Source organism: Miscanthus floridulus, chromosome 11 (genome assembly GCF_019320115.1).
Source record: "Miscanthus floridulus cultivar M001 chromosome 11, ASM1932011v1, whole genome shotgun sequence".
Lineage (NCBI taxonomy): Eukaryota > Viridiplantae > Streptophyta > Magnoliopsida > Poales > Poaceae > Miscanthus > Miscanthus floridulus.
The window spans coordinates 33,407,814-33,419,020 of NC_089590.1; the positions used below are offsets into that span (position 1 = coordinate 33,407,814).

Here is an 11,207-nt window from a genome sequence, read left to right on the forward strand (position 1 = left end):
TCTGAGGATTTCCACAAGATGCTTCGTGGGGTTATTGTTGCCAAGCATCCCGTTGCGCGTTGCGAGTCTTCATGGAGGGTTGATGGTTGACTCTTTTCAATCATTAAAATGGTTGCCTAGTGTTGTAGCGAACTAGGGTCGTTACAAAGAGAACCCTCACCAACCGGGCATCCCACTATATATAGAGGAGCACCCAAAAACTAGCCATTATGTTGCTGAAAACGGCATTCGCGAACTATCCGCAGTTGAAAACCCTAGACTTTTCGCCATTCACGCAACTAGCTGTTGGGTTCAAAATCTGACTGGCGGATTGTCCGCCACTAGGGCGCATACAGTCTGACATTGAACCATGGTGCCTCGATCAGAAAGATCAGCAACTCTGCTCGTCGGAGTTTGTGGCCGGCGTACTGTCCACCCATACAAGCGTGGACTATTCGCCATTTACTTTTCATCTCCAACATAGATTGCAAACAATTGTTGCCGATTCTCAGATTGACCGATAGATAGTTCGCCATAGCAAGGCCAGACTATTTGTGGTTATCTAGAAACCACCACGGCACAACGCATCGCCTCCATTGCTTTGGTCTGGTACTCCAAATCACAATGGAGGGTTCCAAAGCATTTCAATGTTAGTACCAAGAACTTAAAAACCTTTTTCAAAGATAGCCAACACCAAGAGACGATCTCCCGCAAGACGATCGTTTAACTCGCTACTAGTTAGCTTTTAGCAAACTTTTCACAAAGGTTTTAACTTTTTCGCCACTCACCACTATATGTATCGCAACGTTAGAGCTCACAAGTGTGACTAGATAACCATAATGCAAAGAACGTTTGCCCCTCGTAATAGTATGGCTATCTATCTTAAACCTGGCTATCTTAAATTCTCACAAATTGATGCCCACAAGGAAAACATTGTCCGACACATTCACCAAGCCCACTTGATATGAACAATGTATCTTCGGCTTGATCTTCATAAGTTATGTGGATTACTCAAACCATCACATAGACTTCAAGTCCATCGACCTTAGCCTCGCATGCTCTTCACCATTGCCTTGGTCCATCGGCGCAAAGTCCTTGCTAAAGCTTCTCTGCCATGTGCGGCCTGTCACTCCAAAGCCCTTGACATGGCCTTCACCATTGCCTCGGTCCATTAGCGCCAAGCCCTCTACTCACACTTCACCGCCTCAACGGTCCATCATGTCCTGAATCTCTAGCTTGCCCTTGACCATTGCATTGCACACGGTCCATCCTAGTCAAACCTTGCTTTGGTCTTCACTTTCTTGATATGTTTGATTTGAGCTTTCCAACATGTTAACAATCAAATCCATGTCAATATCCATCTCATCTTGTGAACAAAACCAACTTTCCTTCACACACTCAAATAGAAAAGTTAGTCCACAAGTGTTGTAATTAATTACCCAAACCCAAACAAGAGCCTAGATCGTTCAAACCTTTAGGCCTTAACTTTGCAAGGTATGGGACTATGATTACGTGTTAATTCATAGTTTTTTGTGTTAATTCAAGTTCATTGAAAATATTTATGTGAACCATATGACCATACGAGTTATGCCAGTAGTTCGTGCAGTCATTGATTCTCTCTCAAAAAATTATGTGGTTGCCTAGTACTTGTTATCAAATATTGACGTTACATGGAACTTCATATTGAGGATGGAACAATAGGTCTAGTGAAATAATGAAATAGTAGTGGCTTTGTTCTGTTATTTATTTATCTGGCTTTGCACTTTATTTGGTCAACTCAGTCAAAGTTGCTAGCACTCATAAGAGCAGTTTGAATTGACCTGCTTAGTGCAATTGGAGATCGGTGGCACTTTTTCAGTAGGGCTATTTGATTCTCCTTGCTACTTCAACACAAGACTGAAATTAGAAAGCATCTACATGATAAAGCTTTATACTTACAATAGGAAGTGAAATAATGAAATGGTAGTGTCTCTGTTCATTTGTTTATTTATTTATTTATCTGCCTTTGCCCTTTGGCCTGGGAGAGATGATATTTACTGAGGTTCACTTAGAGTTTCTAGCACTCACAAGAGCAGTATGAATTGGTCTTCTCAGTGCAATTGGAGATAAGCAGTACTTTTTCAGTGGGACTAATTTGATTCTCTTTGCTGCTTCAGCACAAGACTGGAAATTAGAAAGCATCTACTTGATAAGAGCATTATACTAAACATTAGCTTGGAAAATAGCTACATAGTTGTGTGTTTCGTTTCTAGGTTTTGGCCAATAACCACCAACGATAGTATAATATCGTTGCCGCTTTTAACTAACAGCCGGTAGTTTTACCCACTTATCATTGTCGGTTATAAACGCGATAGTGATAGCTGAATCCGTAGTAGTTGGTTATGTATCAAGTTAAAGAGCACATATTTCTTCTCGAGTGTTTACTCGGTGACACACAAATTTGTTTCAGCTTAAAATAAGATGATATCCTTTTGTAAATAAAACATAGCTATATATAAAATCTATTAGAGCCATAGAATTTGCCTAGGTAAAATTGCAATGAAGATTTTGGCAGTCCACATTTGAGTATAGGATGGGAAACAGGTGCATATAAAGGATATTGACTAGAGGCTATAAGGGCTTGCCGAATATTTGAAATGGCCGAAATGGGTGACAAAGCTAATGCAAACTTGGCTAAGCCATTCCAAGGGAAAAAAACAAAGAAGGCATAATAATTAACAATAGGGAAATTCACTTTGAACTAGTAATTTGCATAGAACCAATAGGACGTCAATCTGTCACCTTTTATTTTGATGATAGTGGACGTCAAAATATATGAATTGTTTGTAGAACCTCTTCTGTATCGCATCGGAGGAAAACGTTAATGCTTAGTTGAAGCACCATATGCTTTCCCATGAATGTTTGTTGTTGTCGTCCTGGTAAGTCTCCGTATAGTATCGTAGACTCAGTCTTGCCATCCTTGGGAACATCTCCCACAATCGGTGGCACGGCTCCAAGTGCTCTCTTTGCCACTGCCGCACAACAAAATCGCCGGCCTTGTAGTCAATCATATTTATAAACAAGAACGGTGATCGAAAAACCTGCCGTCTCTAACAGTGAGCCAATACACGCACGTTTGATCTCGTATAAAAGGACGCCATGGATGCTCCTCGCGCAAACTACATCAGAGCAAGCCGGCAGCAATGGAAAGCTTCAAGCTATCCTTGCTCGGCATTCTTATTCCCTGTGTTATCCTTGCTACTTCAGTCGTTGGGGCCAAGGAGGAATTGTCAACCGGCGATGACGTGCTTCGCACGTTCATCGTCCACGTACAGGCGCAGGAGGAGCACGTGCTCGCCACGCCAGACGACCGGGCGGCGTAGTACAGGTCATTCCTCCCGGAGGACGGCCGGCTTGTCCACGCCTACCACAACGTCGCCAGCGGATTTGCCGCCCGGCTCACGCAACGGGAGATCGACGCGCTGTCCGTCATGCCAGACTTCCTCGCGGCGCAGCCGAACGAGGTCACAGAGCTGCTGACGACGCACACGCCTCGGTTCCTCGGGCTGGACGCGCCACAGGATGGCGTGAGCGCCGGAAACCACAGCGCTTGAGGGTTTGGCGACGGCGTCATCATCGGCGTGTTCGACACCGGCATCTTTCCCTACCACCCGTCGTACAACGGCGACGGCATGCCACCGCCACCGGCAAGGTGGAAAGGGCGCTGCGACCTCAACGGCTCGGCGTGCAACAACAAGCTGATAGGCGCACGGTCTTTCGAGTCCAACCCGTCACCGCTCGAAGAGAACGGCCACGGTGTTGATCTCAGGAACACAATCACAAACGCTAATTGGTGAGTTTTGTCTAACCTATGAACACTGGAACGCGAGAATGCACAAGAACTCGTCGGGAACCGCCAGGGTGACAGCGCCCCTTTTCGCCTTAGTGAAATTCAAGTACAATAGTGTTTACAACCAACACCTCGCGATATGAAACACACCATAAATCCAGCCTTATATACCAAGGCTAAAAACACAGGGTTACAACACAGAAAAACGCTAAACACGCGATACAATGAGGGTAGGATGCAACTGCTTGCACAGCAACGTGTCGTGGGCGCGGTCACCGTCTCAGCCGATGGCAACTGCTCCCGTTCCACTCCAAATTCAAATTTTGTCCATGCTCCCGCCCTGCCAGCTCAGCACAGACTTTGACACATCACCTTGCAGCAAGCTTAACCCAACAATCTCCCCCTTAAGCTTGATACTCCTGCACCTCAAGCTCTCTGACACCGAGCATGTGCCTCATCTCACCTAGCTTGGTCACTGCCATTGCCTTCGTCAGAGAGTCCGCTTTCTGTTCAAGTGTTCCAATCCACTTCACTGTAATTTCACCCCTCTCCACACATTCCCTAATGTAGTGGAACTTGATGTCTATGTGTTTGGAACGACCATGAAACACTGGATTCTTCATTAACTCAATTGCTGATCTATTGTCAACAAACAAAGTCACACACTGAAGTTTCTTCTTTGTGAGCTCACTCAGCAAGCTCCTAAGCCATTTGGCCTGCATTGCTGCTGCTGTTGCAGCCATAAACTCAGACTCACAACTTGACAGTGCAACTCTTTTCTCCTTGTGTGAACACCATGTGATCAGACCACCATTCAAATAAAAACACATCCCACCAGTGCTTCTCCTGTGTTCCCTGTCCCCTGCTAGATCACTATCTGAATATCCAGTCAGGATCTCTTCCTTCTCTTCTCTAGTATACACCAGCCCATAGTTCAATGTACCCTGCAAATACCTAAGTATCTGTTTCACTGCACATTGGTGCATCACAGTGGGTCTCTCCATGAACCTGCTGGCCATACCAACTGAGAAAGCTAGGTCTGGCCTTGTGTGCAGCAAGTATCTCAAGCAGCCAACAACCCTTCTGTACTCTGTTGCATCAAATGTCCTTCCATCCTTGTCATCATGCAACACTGTCCTTGGGCCAATGGGAATCTTGGTTGGATTACAATTCTCCATTCCAAATCTTGACAATACCTTCTTTGCATATCCTGTTTGCTTGATAGTAATGCAGTCTGTCATCTGCTCCACCTCTATTCCCAAATAGAATGACAGTTTCCCCAAGTCACTCATTTCAAATTCAGAGGTCATCTGCTTCTTGAACACTGCTATCTCTGCTGGCTCACCACCAGTCACTATCAAATCATCCACATAAACACCAAGAATCAGTCTTGTCCTTCCCATGCCTCTTGTATACACTGCTGCCTCACTAGCACACTTCTTGAATCCCAACTTTTTCAAACTGTTATCTAGCTTGACATTCCAAGCTCTTGGAGCCTGCTTGAGCCCATACAAAGCTTTGCTAAGCTTGTACACCATCTGCCCCTTTCCCTTTACTTCATAACCATCTGGTTGTGTCACATAAACTTCTTCTACCAAATCTCCATTCAAGAATGCAGTCTTGACATCTAAGTGATGCACTTCCCAGCCTCAATTAGCTGCCATAGCCAATAGCAATCTCACTGTGTCAAGCCTTGCAACAGGTGCAAAAACTTCTTCATAGTCAATCCCTTGCTTTTGGACATAACCCTTAGCTACTAATCTTGCTTTATGCTTCACTATCTCACCTTCTGCATTTCTTTTCAGCTTGAACACCCATTTCAATCCAATGGATTTCTGTCCTGCTGGTAGTTTGACTAAGTGCCAAGTCTTGTTCTTGTTAATGGATTGAATCTCACTGTCCATAGCTGCTCTCCAAGCCTCACTACCAGCTGCCTCCTGATAACATGTTGGTTCTTCCATGACTGCCAGCAGAACATTTATCTCAGTGTCTGCATCTGAAACTAGCTCCACTTCATCTGCATCCTCATACACCTCATAAATGCTTCTGAACCTCACTGGTGCATCATCATGGTCAGCATCCATGTTGTCATCACTCTCTTCACTTGGTGCTTGACTAGAATTCACTTCATGATTCACTGAATTTTCTCCCACTGTTGTCTGACTATCAACAGTATCTGTCATAGCACCACTGACATGCTGCTCTGAGTTATCACCACTCTGCATATCAATGTCAAACTCATGCTGCATATGATTCCCTCCACTAGCATGATCAAGCTCATTTTCAGGTGCTCCTCCTGAATTTTCATGTGGTTGCTCATTATGGTTAACACCACCATACCCTCCACCATGATATTGTGGAACATGCTCTCCTGCATTTTCTTCCACTACAAACACTGAATTTTCACCAAATTCAGTGTCCCACTGCCAGCTCACATTTTCTTCAAAGATTACATCTCTACTCACCACTATCCTCTTAGTTCTTGGATTGTAGAGTCTATGTGCTTTGCTTCCATCTTCCACTCCAAAATACACCATAGGCACACTCCTATCATCCAACTTTTTCAAGTGTGGATCTGATGGCCTCACATGTGCTTTACACCCAAACACCCTCATGTGACCCAATTGAGGTTTTCTGCCATTCCATGCTTCAAATGGTGTCCTATTCCCCATAGGTTTGGTTGGAAGTCTATTCAACAAATGGACAGAATGTCTCACTGCCTCACCCCAAAACATCCCTGGTACCTTCATGCATTTCAGAATTGACCTTGCCATTTCCATAATTGTTCTATTCCTTCTTTCTACAACTCCATTTTGCTGTGGTGAGTTAGGTGCTGTCAGCTGCCTTCTTATCCCTGCCTTCTCACAGATCTCCTTGAATGCAGCTGCTAAGAATTCCCCTCCTCTATCAGACCTCACACATTTCACCTTGTACCCCAGGTTGTTCTCTGCTTCTGCTTTAAACTTTGCAAAAACATCACTAGCCTGGTCCTTGGTTTTCAAAACAGAAACAGTCATCCATCTGGTACAGTCATCAACAATCAACATAAAGTACCTACTGCCTCCTGCAGTCATAGGAGTAATTGGCCCACACAAATCTATATGTAACAACTCCAGTGGCTCATCTGCTCTCCACCTAGACACTTGTGGAAAAAAACATCTTGTCTATTTTGCTGCTAAGCAGGACTCACATACTTGGTCAGGATGGTCTATCAAAGGTACCCCCCCTGCCATCTCCTTTTCATTCAGCAATTTCATTGACTAAAAGTTCACATGACCAAGTCTACCATGCCAGAGCCATGACAAGTCACCCACATTAGCTAACAGACAGATTGGTTCAACAGGTTTCAACTCTATCTTGTACAGTCTGTTTACTGATCTCTGAACTCTAATTATGATTCTTTCAGGATTTTTCTCTGCTACTTCTATCAGATCATCATCCATTACAATCCTATATCCAACTTCAGTTAGCTGCCCAAGACTAACTAAACTGCTTTTCAATTTTGGAATGTAATACACATCATTCAAAATCCACTGATCACCTAAAACACCCTGAAACAGAATAGAGCCCCTACCCTGAATCTCAATAGTTGAACCATCACCAAAAGTCACCTTACCACCCACTGTGAAGTCCATATCTCTGAATTTTTGCTTGTCTCCAGTCATGTGGTTGCTTGCCCCATTGTCCAAGTACCACACATCACCAGAGGACACACCAGTGTCAGTGTAGTGCAGCTCAGGATACACCTTCCCCTCCATCAGAGATAACTGACAGCCGTCCAACAACAGGTTGTTTTCAGTCAGTGCTTGTTGCTTCCCCGGCAAAGCCATCTCAGCAAGGAGCACTGCTGGCTCGTACTCCACTGCACGAGCATGGTGAGCTTCTTCTTTCTTCTTCTCATTCTTCTTCTCTTCCCCTGGACACCTATTTGCATAATGTCCATATGTGTGACACTTGAAACATTTTATATGACTTTTGTCCTTTCTGACAGAGCCATCGCCTTGCCCGTCGCGGCCGCCTCGGCCTCCACTGCGGCCTCGCCCTCGACCTCGGCCACCACCACTGCTCTCCTATGATCGACCCTTCCCCGGGCCCTCACCGGATGCACGCTTCTGCCTTGCTTCCCACTCGGCCTGCGTCAACAGTGCTTGGGGTTCAGACTTTGATGCAGGGCCTGAAACCCGTATGGTCCTCTCCTCAAATGCCTTCAACCGTCCCACAGCATCATCAAACGCCATCTTCTTCAAGTCATAGAACTGCTCGATCCCCGCAATAACATGAATGAATCGCTCGGGCACAGTATCGAATAACTTCTTTACCAGTGCCTGATCGTCGAGCGAGCCACCAAGGTTGGAGTACCGGACTGACATCCCCGTCAACCGACCGGTGTACTGATCGATGTTCTCCCCATCCTTCATCGTCATGGTGTCGAATTCACTCTTCAGAGTCTGCAACCGCGCCTCCTTGACACGTTCTTCCCCAACGTGCCGTGCCTTCAACGAATCCCACACCTCCTTGCCTGTCTTCTTCCCAGCAACCTGCATCAGCAGATCGTCCGGGATACACTGCAACAGATGCGCCTTCGCCTTTGTGTCCTTCGCTTTCGCCACCGCTGCCGCTGTCGCCCCTCTCTCGGACGTGCCATCCGGCGGCTCCATCACCTCCCAAACCCCCTGGTCCTCCATGATTGCTTGAACACAGATGCTCCAACTGGTGTAGTTGGTTGCCGTGAGCGCCGGATAGGGAATCCGGTCACCCCTCCCTCCGCTATCACTCCGCTCACTCATGATCTGGATCTAGGGATGATTAGCGAGTGATTTGGCTCTAATACCACGTGTTGATCTCAGGAACACAATCACAAACGCTAATTGGTGAGTTTTGTCTAACCTATGAACACTGGAACGCGAGAATGCACAAGAACTCGTCGGGAACCGCCAGGGTGACAGCGCCCCTTTTCGCCTTAGTGAAATTCAAGTACAATAGTGTTTACAACCAACACCTCGCGATATGAAACACACCATAAATCCAGCCTTATATACCAAGGCTAAAAACACAGGGTTACAACACAGAAAAACGCTAAACACGCGATACAATGAGGGTAGGATGCAACTGCTTGCACAGCAACGTGTCGTGGGCGCGGTCACCGTCTCAGCCGATGGCAATTGCTCCCGTTCCACTCCAAATTCAAATTTTGTCCATGCTCCCGCCCTGCCAGCTCAGCACAGACTTTGACACATCACCTTGCAGCAAGCTTAACCCAACACACGGCACGCACACATCGAGCATCGCGGCGGGGGCGGTCGTGCAGGGAGCTCAAGTGCTCGGCCAGGGCCGCGGCACCGCTTCAGGGATAGCTCCCCGCGCTCACGTTGCCATGTACAAGGTGTGCGGTGACGAGTGCACCGAGGCCGACATGCTTGCCGGCATCGACGCGGCCGTGGGCGATGGCTGTGACATCCTCACCTCCCTCGCCATCAGGCCGGCCATGCCGTACTATCAAAACAGCTTCGCTATTGGCACGTTTGGCGCCGTTGAGAAGGGTGTCTTCGTCAGCATTGGAGCCGGCAACAACGGTCCAAATGGCAGCACGCTGTCCAACGACGCGCCGTGGATGCTCAACGTCGCGGCGAGCACCGTGGACCGTTTGATCGGTGCCCAGGTGTGTCTCGGCAACGGCCTCTCGTTTGACGGAGAGTCGGTGTACCAGCCAGAAATCTCGGCGGCCGTTTTCTCCCCGTTGGTCTACGCGGGAGCCAGCTCGACAGCCGACACGCAGTTCTGCGGCAACGGCTCGCTGAACGGCTTCGACGTCAAGGGCAAGATCGTGCTCTGTGACGAAGGCAATGGCGTCCGGAGGGTTGACAAAGGTGCCAAGGTGAAACGTGCCAGAGGCATCGGCATGATCATGGCCAACGTGTTCACTGAAGGTTACAACACACTCGTCGACGCCCACGTCCTCCCGGCTTCGCATGTAAGCTACGCCGCAGGAGTCGCCATCAACAAGTACATCAACTCCACGGCGAACCCGACGGCGCAGATCTTCTTTCGGGGCACGGTTCTCGGCACGTCGCCGGCCCCAGTTATGGCTTTCTTCTCCTCACGCGGGCCCAGCCTCTACAATCCCGTTATTTTGCCACCGCTGATCAAGAGCAAGCACCCACACTGGTCACCGGCGGCGATCAGGTCTGCTATCGTGACAACCACCGAACCCAACCACCGAACCCATCGACCGCTCTGGGGACCCCATACTTGTTGGAACCGGTGGTGACCACCGAGTTCTCGATCTTGGAGCTGGCTTACAGCCGGCCCGGCTCATTTTCACGAGCCTACGCTCCCACAGGTCCTAGGTCCACCGGAGCTAAACATATAAGGCCTTGGGCCTTTCCAATCCAAAAGACTAGCCTAATAGGTGGGGGCTTCTTCCGCCTTATATGTTGTGCTCCCTCACCATCGCTACACGATGTGGGACTAAACCCTAACAATCTCCCTCTTAGTCACACATCGGGGTGCCCCCGCCATATATGTGACGCTCGAGATTTTTTTATTGGGTTTAGCTTTTTCTGACCTCGGGTACCGGCTCCGATACTAATTGTTGGCGCTGGCTCCCGGAGTGGGATGCCCGACGGCGGTCGGCGTTGGCCAGCGATCACTCACCTTGCACGGCGTCGCTCATGACACAGCACACACACACGAGAGAGTTTCAGTTTTCGCCGCCTGAACGTTGCGGCCCTTTTTGGGTTGTTCTCATCTCTTTATTCATACGGTGTTTACATGATCGCTAGATCCGATATCCCCGCCACGCCCGCGCACGCTGCGCCATGCCCGCCTGAAGCGCGGGTCGTTTGTCATACGTGCGTGGCGGAAGACCTGGTCACCGCACCATGAACGCAGCACAGTTCTGGTGTTACACCGTTTCTTATCATGCAGCTAGCTATTACATAATTGCAAATATGCATTGCCTAAATTACAATAATGCTAATGCAGAACGTGCACGGGATTCAGCTAACAATCACCCCCTAATCCCGCTGCACATCAATTACTCCCAGCTGCTGCCTCAGCTCTATGAATCTGACCTTTGCCAATGCCTTCGTCAGAATATCAGCCAACTGGTTCTGAGTACTCACATGATCAATGTCAATGCTGCCATTCTCAACACATTCTCTGACAAAATGATACCTGGTATCTATGTGCTTGCTTCGATCATGATGAACAGGATTCTTACTCAAAACTATGGCAGATTTGTTATCAACAAGGAGACTGACCTTTGGAGCCTGAATGCCCAGCAGTTCTCCCAACAAGAGGAGATTGCTGGGGTTTAGTCCCACATCGTGTAGCGATGGTGGGGGAGCACAACATATAAGGTGAGAGAACCCTCACCTATCGGACTACTTTTTTGAGT

At 47.8% G+C, this 11,207-nt stretch overlaps 1 pseudogene; it reads left to right on the forward strand.

The window, feature by feature from the left end:
• Positions 1–3,161: 3,161 nt before the first annotated feature.
• Positions 3,162–10,076, forward strand: LOC136491770 (subtilisin-like protease 4; annotated as a pseudogene).
• Positions 10,077–11,207: the final 1,131 nt, after the last annotated feature.